Source organism: Protopterus annectens, chromosome 12.part0 (genome assembly GCF_019279795.1).
Source record: "Protopterus annectens isolate FY-2018-M chromosome 12.part0, PAN1.0, whole genome shotgun sequence".
Classification (NCBI taxonomy): Eukaryota; Metazoa; Chordata; order Ceratodontiformes; family Protopteridae; genus Protopterus; species Protopterus annectens.
The window spans coordinates 500,160,634-500,177,302 of NC_056746.1; positions in this window are offsets into that span (position 1 = coordinate 500,160,634).

Sequence of the window (16,669 nt, forward strand, 5' to 3'; positions counted from 1 at the left end):
AGGCAGCTCTTCCTTGATACCCTCACATTTTTAACAGCCTAGGTCATTTATGGTACTCCCCCCCGACTCAATAATACAGGGCCATATACCACTGTTGCATACACTGGCCTCTGGAGTGCATAAGAGCACACATGTATTGTGTAGGTGATGCCCACGCATATATGGCCCCAGCCCCACCATATGTGTGGGGGATACAACAGCAGTGGACTGATGGCAGCAATGGCAGTGTGATATACTCACAGCCCACTACAGAACAACCCTGACAGCATGTCATATGTGCAAAGCTTGGTATGTAGGTGGAGGACAGAGGCTGGAACACAGGCACAAATGTGGAAAACTGTTGCCATACACTTAGCAAGTTGCTGATGTTACAGGATAGTCTGCAACATACCCTTAGTCAGGGAATTGAGGTTAGAAACAGAAATGGATGTAGCCATGTACTGATAGTATTCAACACACACACTGCCAGTGAAATATCTGACACAGGACCTGTGTGGTGGACAGACAACACATGATAGGCACACCTCTGTCCACCAAGAGGATATGCCCACAGTTGAGAGCTATGCAGACAGACTGCATTCCAAGATAAAGTTGTATGTACACACACACCCTGTAACACCAGTACTATACAAAGCATAACACAACTCTACTCACACTCTGTCTGTAGTTCCTGAACCTCATACAAATATGTAGCTGCCCAGTGTGTGCCGGTTCTCCTGTAAGATGTATTGATACCTGCTGTCTGTAACACTGATGTCCCCACACAGGAAGGATGTCCATCACACAGGCAATGTACAGGGACCATGCCCACATGATGTTGGGGTTTAAAGTAGGTGGTTGCCATGACAATGGTGATTGGAAGTACTACACATGTGTAATTATATATATATATATATATATATATATATATATATATATATATATATATATATATATATATATATATATATATATATATATATATATATATATATATATATATATATATATGGCTATCTGGATAATAATATGTACATATATTTCCACCATATTTCCTGGACATGGAGTGTAGCCCTACCCCAGCCTCTATAGTCCCACAGTCATAGTGCAAGGGGATGTCAGGTATGTATAGCAGGTATATTAGTAGACTATTGCTACTGTCATTGGTATTGTCTTCACAGACATGGTGTGTGTTGGAGGTCGCATCTGCTTATAACATGTGTGCCATTGGCTACTGACAGACATCCTAAGGACATCATAGTAAAGTACCGCTGCTAGCACGTAATGCCCCTGTGGACTGCAGCAGAGATATTGGCCAATATACATGGACATTCTGACACACTCTGTACAGTCTAGAGGTATACACATAACCCCTTAGTGCTAAACGTGTACCATGCCTAACAATATGGATGTAAACAGCTATGTAGATGGGTATAGCACATAACGACTGGAATACATTTGCCACCATAGGTTATGCATACACACAACCCTGTCTGGCCTGACACATAATAACCACTGGTACAGGGGTGCCATGGCCACATTACTACCCACTAGATATTGATATATATCTGTACAGCATCCCACTGCTCTGTCTGACATACATGACTGTTAAGGGAGGCCCGGCAGCAGTACATCTGGCAAGTATCTGCACATGAGATCTCACTGGGTAAGTACAATAAGCCGCTAGACATTTAACAATGCACTGTGCAGGCTACAGGCAGACTGGTTCAACACTGGCCTACATCTCCTATGGGGGAATGCACATATACTGCATATATAGCAGGCTCTACATGCATGTCACAGCACAGGTAAGATAAACCTGTGTGAAAGTGCATAACTGCAACCAATGTGAACACAGCCACAGCCACATATGGTAAGCTAGCATAATATTACAGTATATTGACTATCTGTTCAACACCATCCTCATATGTGCCACTCACAGACTGACCCTACATATCCTGAGCTGCTACACAGTTTGGTATGATGGCTGTCTGTGGTATGGGTCATGTGTGTGTGTGTGTGGCCCTACAAACATGTACGCCAATATGGTACCATACAGTGGAGCAGCATGTAACATCAGAAAGGATGGGAACTTGAACAATGACATCTACCACAGTCTGTATACAGGCTAAAGTACATATTAACAATACACACACTGTCAACATTCACCATAAGTACACAGACCTCAGTACTGTACAAACATTCACAGAATGTTCAGGTTATGTCATCAAATATAACCCCTACTGTACATAACGTGTAGCAGTCTGATATCTCACTGGCTTGTTATCAGATATGACGACACTAATTATGGTGTACAGCACATATGCACCATTTCATGCATGACTTATGTACACAGGTTAACAGAGTTGTGGCTGGAAGCACATACACAGGGCCAATAATGACATGTTGCTGTGATAACCTCATACATTTACTGTTGTAGCAGGGTTTGTTGCAACATATGTCCTATGAGGGATAAGAAGCCAGTAACTGTCATGGCTTTCACCATCTACAGACTGCAATCCTCACACTGCCTTCTGCAGTCCACAGATAGATGCTCCATTGGTAACACATGAAACCAAAGGCACAACACACTGCCCAGTCTGCAGATGACCCTGCAGATGGGGATTCATCATAAATATGGAACTGACATGGCAAGTATTGAGAAATGTAGGACAGTCATGTCCACACACACACACACACACACACACACACACACACACACACACACACACACACACACACACTGTTAAACCAACAGTACTCCAAATGCGGTATAACAGCACTTACAGTCTGTAGTCAGGTCAGGCTCATCCCCCTCCTGTGTGTTGCCCTGTTTCCACAGTGTATGTTGTTAGAGGTAAATCCCCAATCCATCTGTGATGCTGTTTGCCAAACAACATATCTAGTTCCTGCTCACAGTAAATGGAAAGGGCCAACACCAACATGATGTTCCTAGATATTGGAGTGTGTTTCCATGCAATTGGCTATGGGAATGTTACCACAGCTGTTCCACATGCAATCAGGTAGGGGAGGGCTGCAATTCATGCAGAGGCCATCAGGTGATCATGAGCATCACTTAAAATACACATGCTGCTGCCGAGCAAAGCAGGTGTAGGTCTCCACATCCATCAGCGAGGGAGTGGGAGAGGCAGACAGAGGCAAAGACAAGTCAGGGAATGGTGGGAGAGTAAAACCTAAGCATGTTTATATCACACACCTACCAGCACAGGGTATCAAACCCCTGATGACTATGTTGTGCTATCATGGTTCTATGCAGTTATTGGATGTACCACATGGGTTACCTGTTGTGGAGCCTTAGAACATATATGTGATGGTGACTGACATCTGCAACAGGGATATGGTAGCTATACAGTAGGTGACGTACATGTGCCTGTCCGCATGAACAGGTGCTAGCATCAACACAGCCACACTCTCACAGGGACGCACACATACTGACACACTTGGCAGTGCCAGGATTACAACTCATCAGTAGTGGGATTGCCACAACACATCACTGTGCAGGTATCACATCCATCACACGGGTCATATGGGGGTTGTATGGGCAAAAGGTATGTGGAGGTGTCTGACATCAGACAGCATGCTTCAGTATGCACATGGGGGTTGTAGGGAGTGTGGATGTGAACATAAGCACCATATAACACACACACGCAAAGACACAGGGTGCCAGTACTGACATGCATGGGTGCATGTCTGCACCGGTGTGTGGTGACCGACTGTGCCAGATGGCTGTACAAGGCTAGGTGATGGGTATACCTTGGCATCAGGCCACATGATGATGGTCTGCATTGTAGCTCAGGGCTGTAGTGTCTGCATTTGCCCACACAGGTGAGTATTGTATCCCCCATCCAGTCACCTGTTGTGTGTGGCCAATGCTGTGCATCGCTTGCCATGTCTGTGTTCCTTAGTCCATGACATAGATGGTGTCTGGGATGTGCATACCTCTCACATGCATGTACAGTGACATGTGGAACTGTACCTGGGGTGTCTGGCCCATGTTGTGAACACAGATTATCATCAGATGTACCAGTCTTGCCCACCTGTGGTGGGAACTGGTAATGGGCATCAGGTTTACCCTGCACCTAAATTGATAGCATGCTAACAGCATTCCCTGGTGTCAGTGGCATCTGTCAATACAGGGCATGTTGTCAGGCATGGTATGTCCTTTGTGGGTCACATGTGATGGCACCACAAGTGTTTTGGTGTCCATTGGAGAATATGGGGAAAGTGCACTGTCTGCATGTGCATGCATATTGGACAGATGGACAGGGTGCCACACCCTCGGTAGCCCACAGCTATCACCCCCTAGTTACAATCAGTGGCCAATATGCAGTGTACTGCCCACATATTGGCTGTTGCCTAGGCATGTGTGTGTGTGTATGAGACATGGGTTGAGATTGTGCTCTGAGTAATTCTGGGGTTGCTAACTGTGATTACCTGGCCTTGATGTCACATGTATGGGTATGGCTTTGCACCCCAGCCTCTCAGCTGTTTCACATCTGTTATCCCTGTACAGTGGACATTGTGATATATAGTAGGACCACCATATAAGAAATATGCAAAACCCACTCCACATTGGCCACCAGTGTCACACACTCACAACCATCTCCACACAAGGTACGTGCTACACAGACACACACACATATCATGGCTGGAAGTAGAACCCATACCTAATTAGTGAATTACATTACAGCACTATGCAGTTATAGTACACGCAACAGAGATTACTCAAGTACTTCTTCCCCAAAGGTGCATATCACATTGGATGGCATCAACAGGATTGCAAAAGTAGGACATTCGAATTGTAGTGAATGTGACTAGCCTAAAATGCATTGCTCCCTACACAGACAGTGAGACACATGCACAAAACACCCACAGCCAACATGTGTGGGTATAGAACCTCTAACAGAGGTTTACATCACACTACAGCATGGTGCTGTTATAGGATGCACCACAGGTATTACTAGAGAACTCTTTCCCCAAAGGTGTATTTCACAATGAATGACATCAGCAGAATTGCCAAAGTAGGCCATTTGAAATGTACTGAGTATGACTAGCCTATAATGCATTGCTCCATACACAGACATTGAAATACACACAAAACATACAGAACTGCCATGGGTGGGGATGGAATCCTACCACAGCTCTACATCACACTACAGCAGTTACAGGATGCACTACAGAGATTACTGGGCTTCAACATTCCCAGAGGTGTATTTCTAAGTGGGTGACATCAGCAGCCTTGCCAAAGTTGAGTATATGAATTGTAAGATGTGTGAGTACCCTAAAAAGCATTGCACTCTACACATACAGGGTCAGACAGACACACACACTTGCCATGTCTGGGATTGGAACAATTACATAACTACTTTACAGCAGCATACAATTACAGGATGTGCTACGGAGATCACTGGGCTTCAGCCTTCCCAGAGGTGTATTTCTAGGTGGGAGACATCAGTAGCCTTGCCAAAGTTGAGTATATGAATTGTAAGGAGTGTGAGTACCATAAAAAGCATTATTTGTGACACAGTCAGAGATGCACACAAACACACACTCATCAAGTCTGGGGTTAGAATACCTACTTAATTACTTTATCACACTACAGTAGTACACAGTTACAGGATGCACTACAGAGATTACTGGGCTACAATTTTCCCAGAGGTGCATTTCTAGATGAGTGACATCAGCAGCCTTGCCAAAGTTGAGTATATGAATTGTAGGGAGTGTGACTGCCATAAAAAGCATTGCTCTCTACACAGTCAGACACACACACAGTTGCTAAGTCTGGGGTTAGAACTCCTACCTAACTAGTTTATCACACTACAGCAGTATGCAGTTATGGGACATGCCACAGAGACTACTGGCCTACAACTCTCTCAAAGGTGCATTTCACATTGGATGACCTCAGCAGGCTTGTCATAGTAGGGCTATGGGGAGGGCGGTGTGTGCATGGGCCATAACTCATTCATCTAGGTGTTGACACACCACATGCGGGCACACATGGGGTCATATGTCACAGGTACATTTATACAGCTTCTAGATGACTACTCCCTTGTACAGTCATGTTGCACAGCTGGCACGTGCACCACATAGTCTGTAATGCTGACAGATACTGGTGGCTAGTATCGGCAGTGAGTGACATCTGCTCCTCATGTGTTTGGGGCCCTTTGGCTGTGTGCTGGGTGGGACATGCCTGGATGGCTCCCTGTCACAGTCACCATCTTCTACACATCTATGTATGTCTACATTTGGCTTATTATAGTGTGTTGTCCTGACATATATGTCTGTATTCCTATCCACTGTGTGTGCAAGGCATGAGTGGTGCATACTGACAAGTGTCTGCACTAACAACTGCAACTGCCAGATATGTCTGGTCCACTGGAGTTTGCAGTCATTGCCTTCATGTGTTTAAGTGTGTGAGCATGCCCAGTAGGACCTTTCAGTATGTTGCTGACTGACATTGCCTTCATTTTTCTAAGTGTGTGAGCATGCCAAGTATGACCATCTGTATTGAATGTGTGGATCATGTCCAGGTAGTTTGTGCTGCAGTGCTGACCTTTGTGTTGTACACAACAGGTAGCATGCTGTCTCTGCAGGGTATCCATCGATCATTTGGCTTTGACTGTTACTACGTTTCTGCATAGCAAGGGGGGCACACCTGACTCTTTCTACATTTCTACATAGGAGTGTGGGGGGGGCACATCTGACTATTATTACATTACTATGTAGGATGGGGGGGGCACACCTGACTATTTCTACACAGGGTTGGGGGGGCACACCTGACTGTTATTACATTACTATGTAGGATGTGGAGGGCACACGTGACACTTGTACACATTTGCTATGACTATACTGGTATGTCAGGTACTCCATTTGTTTCAGTATTGCTAACTATCATGCTGACTAGAGGCACACCAGTGTGCTACAGATCGTGGCTTTGGTTGCCCTACATATTATTGTCTGACTTCCTACCCTTCAGAACTAACATCCCACTGCCTGCCCTGCAGTGGTCTGTTGATGTAGGCCTGGGGAGGAGGTTAACCATAGCCATGATTCTGGGTCCATGGCATAAGCTCTGTTTGGGTTTGTCTACACCTGTCCTGCTGGCTGAGACTGTTGTTGGGTATGTGAACTGTCCTGACTGGCATGTGTGGGTCATATGGACACAGATGTCGCTCAGCACATTTCCTGCAGTGGGTTTTGTCACCCTGTGTAGTACTGGCTACTATGGTAACTCCAGTATGTGTTACAGATGTCATGGTGCCACTATGGGTGTCTACTGTTTGCTGCCATAACATTCAGCCACCCAATTCCCTTGCATGCTTGCATCCATACCATAGCTACAGGTAACAACACATTCTACTCCATTTGGCAATTGGTAGGTTGACTGACTTACCTTGATGGTGTGCCAGACTTGCGGATGGTGCTGGAGGGCTGCCTATGTCAGATGCACATAGTATACTCCCTATACATGGTTGAGCACAGGTAGTGTCATGGTTGGCATCCCTTTTACTGTATGTGCGAGTCAGAGAGAGGTGTCATTCCCTGGGTCCCTACTGTGTCAGTACATGTGGTATGTGTTGCCTCTTTGCTAAGGCCAGGGCATACTGGGCATGCCTCATTCTGCCTACTGGGGCAGGCTCAGGTTGTTCCTCCTCCAGGTCACTCTGTGCCTGTGCAGGCCTTGGCATTGGTGGGGGGCTGTATGACCCTGCCCCATGCTGTTCCTGCTGCAGCTGTTTCTGCAGGATTATATTGTGTAGCATAGCACATACCATAACAATTTGGGTACATGTAGCTTGTGAATACTGCAAGGCTCCACCGGATGTGTCCAGAAATTGGAACTGTGACCTGAGCATCACAAACACATGCTCTATTATATGTCTGGCCTGTGGGTGTGCCTCATTGTGGTGTTGTTGTTCAGGTGTGTGTGCATTTCTGATAGGAGTCATCAGCCACGGCTCCAGTGTGTACCAAGCATCCCCCACTAGGTGACCGTAGGGGATGTCCCCATTGGCAAATCTCTGGTACAGCAGTGGCAGATGCCATATGTGGGAATCATCATAGCTTCCAGGGCAGCCAGCACACACATTCATTATAATGCCCTGGGCATCACATACGACCTGGCAGTTGATGGAGGGGATGCCCCTGTGGTTTATGTGGGCCCTACCCTGCTCACCAGGTGGTGCTTTGATACATATGTGCGTGCAGTCTATAGCACCCACTACCCCAAGGTATTATGCTATTTGGTGGAAGAGATGCATATTGCTGGTCAACACCTCATGGGTGTTGAGGAAATATACGTGCTCACTGGCATGTGCTGGTATGACATCCAGGAACTGGTGGAATACTCTGGATGCTGATGCCTGTGAGATCCCCATGATATCCCCATTTGTGCTTTGGGAGGTACCTGTAGCTAGTATACCTAGGCCTACACATACCTTGGTATCCACTGGGATAGGTTCCCCTCGGTCAGTTTGGTGTGTCAGGTGTGGCCGGCACAGCTCAACAATTTGCTGTAGAAGGTCTCTATCCACCCTATAGTGCTCCACTATCTCCAGCTCATGTAGCCCCTGGTAGGTTACCCTGGGTCTGTACACTCTTCTCCGTCTCCTCACTGTGGGTTGTTCGGCAGCATTCACATCCTCACCACCCTCAGCCTCTTGCACATGTTGTTCTATGTTGCCTGCTGCAGCCCTTCTCATTTTTTAGGTTTGTTTGTTAAACTTTCCCCACTTGTATACATCGGTGGTGTAAAGTGTGGGAAAAAACAGAGGGGAAGGTGTTTGCTTAGTTTATATTAATGTTCTGGGCTGGGATAGTCTGCTGCCTGTGTAATTGGCTGATTCTGATACATTTCACCTGCCAGTTACGCTAGTTCTCCTTGAATACCTTCCTACTGCTGTTTTCCCTTCCCATTGCCTCCCTGTTTAAACCTGGGGGCACCCCTTGCAAACAGAGTGCTCCAATGTGCACACTGCTGTTATTTCCTGGTTTAACTTCATTTTTGTTCCTGTAAAACCCGGTGCACAGCTCGCACACCTGCTTAGGCTTTGTAAAAAGTGCTAGGTAGGTTTAGACACACACCCTAGCTTAGCTGTGCTAAACTAGAAGCAAACCCGAGCCACAGGGCTCCAATCCACTTACAGTATATCTGACACACACCCCCATGATGTCACCTACCTCCTTGGCTTGCTCCCACCTATTTATACTCTTACACTTTTGGGACTTGACTCACATGCTGGGGAAAACTGGGATTCACTATCCTTCCCCTCATTTGCATAGAATTGCCTGCTAATGCATAGTTACATGTCTCACACTGAGCCTCCCCCCTTAACAACCACTACTCACTGGCCAGGTTGTCTTCTGCCTGCCATTGACTTGCATGGCAGAATACTGATTTTAGTTATAATGCTTATTTTAGGTTTATTTCCTTATTTTCCCCCGATCCCGTTTGCATGGGTTTGCGTAACCGTAAGCATTGCTAACTTCTGGTCACAGTTTCTTACACCCAGTTAGCTTCTAAATTGCTTAACCTGTGTAGGCAGTGCTTACCACGTGCAAACAGGCTTAAACCCGATTACTGCTGCTTAAAAGTGCTTACTCTCACTTACCCCCCCCATGCTAATTCCTTTAAAAGAAAAGAAAAGGGGTTGATAGGAAAGTGGTGAAAAAAGGGGCACAAAGAGGGAAAGACAGTAGAAAAAATAGTCAGGGATGTTCAGGAAGGGTGTAGAGAAGGTCCATAGCTGCCCATTTCTTCTACAGCAACAGCTGTGCATATACACTGAATTTGGAGGTAGATTTGGACACTCAAACCCCTGGGTGGGGGTGAGGACAACAATAATAAGTTGTGATGCCAATTAGACCGGATTACATGTGTCCAGTGGACATGTGTGCAAAATGGGCAGCTATGTATGAGGCAAGATTTTTTGTGGGAACAGATTGCCCTTTTTTTTCTTTTTCAGGTGAGAGTGGGATGTTGGGGAGGGGTAGTAGGTATATTTGGGGAGGTAGGTTGGGTAGGTTAACAGACAAGGCAAACAAGATGCATACAGGGGCAGTATATGATACATGTGAGGGGTAAACACCTTGGACAAGGAGGGGTGTTTGGAAGTCGCAAGCCCATGAGCCCCCAAATGGAAACAGTAGGACTGAGGTCCCCACCCATGGGCAGTCACCACTGCACCTTCACGGCCCCGAAGCTGGCTGTGTTGGGGGCTGGGTAGGAGGGGCAGGCTCACCCTCTAATTGCACCATGTGGCCCACAAGCTGGCGTAGCTGGTCTTGAAACTCCCTGTTGAGTTCCCTATGCACCACTTCCCGAATCTGACCGTGGGTGACAGGTACCTCTCTGCCCCTGCTCCCAGGGTGGCCGAGCCCCATCCCCTGTGGCGGTTCCACCTGAAGGTGGTGCAAGGCCAGTGGAGGAGGAGGTCCCAGGCTGGGCCCCAGACATGCTGGCGCCTGGTGCCATGGCCAGATGAGGTGGGACAGGTGGGTCCGCTGGGACCGGCCTTCGAATACAAGCTTTGGTATTGCAGTTTTAAGAAAGATATCAGTTAGTCATAGTCAACAGCATTCAGGATTAGTTATAACAGCATGCATAGGTATTCCCATTAACCCAAGACACCAGTTTACAACAGTTGCAGATCAAGCAGAACACATGCATATATGGGACAACAGTGGCCATTACAACAGCATGCAGGTTTCATTGACGGCAACAGGCCACCAATATGGGAGTATTTTAACATGACACATGCATAGAACCAAATGTAAATATTTATAAACCAATAGGACATATGTCCCAACAAAAGTTTGGAGTGTACACATACGCATTGAGGTGTGTAATATGGTTATTGTTGCACATATGGAGGGGATGAGAGAGAGATGTCAATTACCAACTAATAAAACCCTATAGTTTTCACAACTTTCTTAGTCACTGCAGTGATCTGTCCCTTACATGTATTATTACACTACCCAATGTCCTTACTTTGTACAATGGTATGTTTGTAGATTAGTATGTGTGTGGACTGTGTCTTATGTATAGTCTACACCTCTTACCTGTTATAGCTGTTGAGAAATTCTTTGTTAGCACTACCTGACAATTTCTACACATACTCCCAGATTCCATGCTTGTAGACAAGTATATACGTGACCTGTGTTGCACCTACAGTCTACACCTCTTGCCTGTTATACCTGTTGAGAAAATCATTAACACTACTTGACAATTTATACACATATTCCCAGATTCCATGCTTGTAGACAGACCTGTTATAGCTGTGGAGAAAAACTTTGTTAACACTACCTGACAAATACTCCAAGATTCCATGTTGATGTTATACACATACAAAACAATCCGTTATTGCACACACTCTAGTCAAGGCTTGACAGGATGCAGGTGTTAATGTGACACATTTTGGAATAGCTGTCATACACTTTGGGTGAGATGCTATAATGACAGGTTTGTTTCCATACGCATTCTCTTTTTATGTTCAGGTCTGACTATTCATTATATGTCAGTATAAGTCACCTACATTTCTTGGATCATCACACTGATTTGTCAGGGGAACAGGTTACCGGGCAGCAGATTTGGGCCATTTATCTGGACATGCTGTACAGATCAGAACAGTTGAGGGGTATGACTATGCATACAGCTTACTACCTGAATATTCCGCCACAGTATGTACAGTTGTTGGGTCTAATTATGCATACAGCTTTCTATCTGAATATTCTCGCAAAATCTGTGTAGTTGTAGGGTATGATTATACATACAACTTACTATCACTCCCTGGATTAGAACCCCTTCTGTGTGTGTGGTAATGTTATTACAATTGTCATCACAATACATTGTGCTAGCAGGGAGTTGGTATAAAGCATTCAATGGTTTCTGTCTAGGTCTCCCTCAGTTGTTCTATATGACTGACCTCTTGGAACTTCCAACATTGCTATACTGACCTTCCTACACATTTTACCTGCGTTCAGCAGTGTGGGTAACACTGCTTAATACAACAGTACTATTTATAGAATGCAACACTACAACAACATATGAAAGCATGATGTACACAAGCACTCCAGGGGTTATACATTTATTCACAGGATATTACACCTTTATTTCCATGCAACATATATGACAGTCTTCCTGCCATATTGTCTGGTTTATTCAGTACATCCCATACACAATACATTTTTATACTGGTTCAACACTTTCCAGAACTGTTATATTTATTCGTTATGATAGTACATGCAGGAATATTACTAATCTGCCTTGCGGCACAGCCTTTGCAGCCTAGCAGTATGGGCTTGCTGGTTCGCAGCCCACTCATCTGCAGTTGTCAGAGAAATACAGAGATATTTAGCCATTACCTATCCATAGTATACACAAGCTAGGCAATCATTATCTACGTAGAAGAATGGATACTTAGTGCTAGGACATCGGCCATCTGCCTTGCTTCTTGGATCCACTGGTCCAAGAGATCATCCCTCTGCTACTTCAGGTCAGCATGGTGATGCCTGGCCTGCTCACCAGACCAGGGGAAACCAGTGGCACTGGTGAGGTCATGGGTGAGACTGTCCCAGGCCTCCACTTTATACTGAGAGCCCTGGTACTGGCCCTGCAGTAGTCTCTCCTCATGGTGTTTTACCAGGAGCATACCATGAATCTGGACTATTGGATGCCCCAGCACTGCACTCTAAATCGAGTGCCTTCCCCAACTCCACCCATTCTGCCTACAGTAGGGAGCTGCAACCAGTTATGAGAATTATTGGTGCCTGTGGGATTTAAATATGCCAGATTTCCCACACTTTCCTGTGACTGGATGGTTTTGAAACGGCTAAGCTATGGGCACACCTGCTTACCTAATGCTGGCATTGCTTAAAATGGCATACCACTGGGAAGATTAAGTTAGCCAGCCTACACATTGCTTACCCTAACTAAGCTGAGTTGTGCAATGCTTAGCGTTGCTTAATATTTCATTTGCATTATATTTTCCTTTTGGCATTGCTGTATTATTTGCTACATGTTATATAAGTGTCTGGTATCCGTGATTCATGTGTACATACACTGTATGGAGTCCTGGGGACTTCCACACTTTATTACTATAACATCTCACATCTGGCCTTCCTGCAGTACTCCAGTTCACATATTTATGTTATGTAGCAGGTTATACAACAGCACACTGTGCATAGATTCCTTTCACATATTCAATTTGATTTTCCTATGGTGAGGATTTGTTTGTTGAAACCTCAATCTTATGCACTGCAGTGATGGCTTAGTGGTCAATTACTGTGAGTGTAGTGTACATGGCCTGAGGTTCAAGCCTTGCGGAGGTTGTTTGTTTTGTTGCTGGGCAGAACATGGGCCATTGGATACAAAGTGGTTAAGGCATTTTAAAGCAGTTGTAAGTGGGTATGCGCAAGTATGTGCGGAGCTCAGCAGTACTTACTTCCGGTTACAGTTTCTTACACTCAGTTAGCTTCTACTTTGCTTAATCTGTGTAGGCAATGCTTACCCCCGTGCAAATGCACTTAAACACACTTACTAGTGCATATATATGCTTACTACTGCTTATTTGTGCTTAAACATGCTTACTAGTGCCTTATTCATTATGACACTGACACTTCACATGTGCATTTAATGCAGTACTCCAGTTCACATTTAAATGTTATTTGTAGGTTATACGGCAAAAAAATGTTCATATACAGATTCCACATGGAAAATGGAATGTACTGCATGGGGAATCAAACCAGGAATGCCTCTATGTAAGGCAAGTGCTCTACCCACTACACTATTGTGATACTGCTTTATTTGCATGTATCTTCCTTGTTATCCTCTTCAGCCATTTAAGCTGCATTAACCATAGCTAAGCAATGGGCACACCCATGCACCTACAGTTAGCTTTAATCATTTTTTTTTTTTTAAATAAAAGGGTTTCTTCTTTTAATTTATATGTCCTGTTGCTGTTGTACACATGGGGAACTGTTGGAAGGGATATGAGGACACCTATGAGCGATCTCGCTCATTTCTTAACAGCTTCTGCTGTTCTATATTGCAGGGGCATGTTTATTCTGAGAGCTCTGCACTCAGACACGTCTCCTGCACTCATACACGCTCCGTGTAAGCCTAGGAGCTCAGGCAGCGAGCCTTCATTATGCATGCCGCTGCCGTCCTGCTCCTACACGGGCACTTCCGTGCAGGACTAAGTTAGTCCTGCATGGAAGAGTAGTGAATTCAGGGGTCAGTCTTTTTTGTTGTTATTACAATTACCATAGATGATGATAGTTTAATAATGCATATCATGGTAGAAGCTATTTACATTAGCTGCATCAGTTTGCTTGCAGCTCACTAAATAATCATCTTGTGAATACAGACTTTCACAAATGTTCACAAGCTGAAGGATTCCATGATATTGTAATACTGGATATTGACTGTTATGGATAATCATCAAACCAGGATTTAAGGAACAAGAATCAATCGCCTATTTACTTGTTAAAATACAGGCTCTCACAAGTGGATAAAAACAGGAAAGTCACAGTGGGAAAAATTAGTTGGGGTCAGCTAGCTACATCTAGTGTTTCAAATTTAAGAGCCATTGACAAAACCACACACATGCAAGGTGACATATTCTTATCGCTTCAAATAGCTTTCTTTTTGGCAAAAAATATCAGCTGTTGGTGATTAGTTCAAAATGCAGTATCGTGGAAATTAAATGCCTAACCACACTAAGAAGATATGTGAAACCTTGCCACCTTTGCAGATAAGGAGCCATACAACTCCGCAGGGGAAGTTCATATGCTAAATCTAATTTTCTGATCTGTATTTGTCTGACCAGGCCTTCACTGTGTACCAGTGTTGTCAGCACTTTCCTACACTGATGCTGATGGAGTGGAAGAATTTATATTTTAGACAGCAGGTGGCAGTATTGCACAAGGATCCAGTTGTTCCTACTTCACACTTACAGAAGCTGAGCATTATCTTTTTCACTTTGGACTTTTCCGTTACAAGTACAGGAAAAGCCTTTGCAGATTTATCACAGTTGTTTAAAGGTAATATCAGTATTCTTCCTGATGTGGTGCTGATTCCAATGTAGTCAAGCCCAGCGGCTCACTGGAACACGCACTGTGTATGACTACATTAATTCCCTTTCCAAACTGTGTGACATAACCAAGAAAAGGAGAAACTGGTGACTACACTGTGGGAATCACAATTCACAAGAGAGCAGTTCTCAGCTGTAGCAGTGCTCTGTTACAGTTACAAGGGCTCATGAGCTTTTATTCAGAGACTAAACTGTGTAATAATGGAAGAGTTTCCCCAGCATTAGTGGGATGACACATAAATAAGCCATTTTTATTTAATCTGGAGAGGGATTAACTTTGCAGAGTTTACTGTTTTAATACTCTACCATTACAGAAGCAAGAACATTAGTGTTGAGTTATCATGAAGGGATGCAACAATCCACACTTGGGAGTCCTACTCTTCTAAGAACAGAAGACTCCTTATTTGCTGGTGTACTAAGGGTTACACTGTTTGTAGATACATGAGTGAAGTACTATGATATCCATGTGTCACAGTAACAAGATAAATCAACATTTAATGCAACAAGATGTTGCTATGTATGCATGCAGAGGTTGTCCATATTGGTGCTCAGCTGTTATTACAAGCAGTAAAATCTGTGCTGAGGTCATGAAAGAGAAAGTTCCAGGATTCAGCTACACTCATTGTTGTCATAGCATTGCCACCTACTAACTTTTATTTAAATCAGCAAAGTAACATAGATATAAAATATTAGTACTTCTATAGGGATGCAATACTTCTGCCGTGATAAGGCTGTAATACTGTTACACTACTATAAGATGTACTGTAGTTACTCTACAACCATCGTGCAGTACTGCTACTACTACAGAAACGTACTGCTGTTACCCTACAATAGGGATATAATGCTTATACTATAAGAGGAATGCACTGTTTTTACTCTAATATATAGATGCGGTACTATTAGTATGACAGGGATGCAATGCTGCTTTTCTACTGTATGGATGCAGTACTATTACTATGACAGTGATGTACTGCTGATGTCCTTATATTCACCACTGCAGTATTCCTTACTAATTGGGATTCCCTGCCATGAAGCCCTCCATCCAGCCAGTTTACAAAAGTTTACATTTTTTAAAGGTACGCTGAATGTCACCTGCACAGTCCTTGTGTAAGGTAGGGCTTGAAGGTGGTGTCCAGGTGTACCATACTCAGAATGCCTTTGTTGCCAATCTGAACATTGTTTTAACTGCTGGTCTGTTGCATACATCCTTTTTTTTTTCACTTTTTCTGCTTGTTTGCCTTTAACTTCCCCATTAGCTTCTAGATTTGAGGCTAAGCAGTTTCTTAAAGGTATCCTTAATATTAGACCTCCCAGAAAGCCTATTCCTCTTTCCTGGATCTTAATTTTGTTCTGGAAAAATTGACTCAGGCTCCTTTTGAGCCTGCTGTTTCAGCTTCTTTACAGCATTGTTCTTAGAAGACAGTTCTTTTGTTAGTTGTAACTTCTGCCAGGTGGGTGTCTGAGTTGCAAGCCCTTATGGCTTGTCCACCTTTTTTTTAATTAGGACAGGGTGTCTCTGTGTACTAATCCTTCTTTTATGCCCAAGGTGGTTAATGAGTTGTCACTTAATCAGTCTA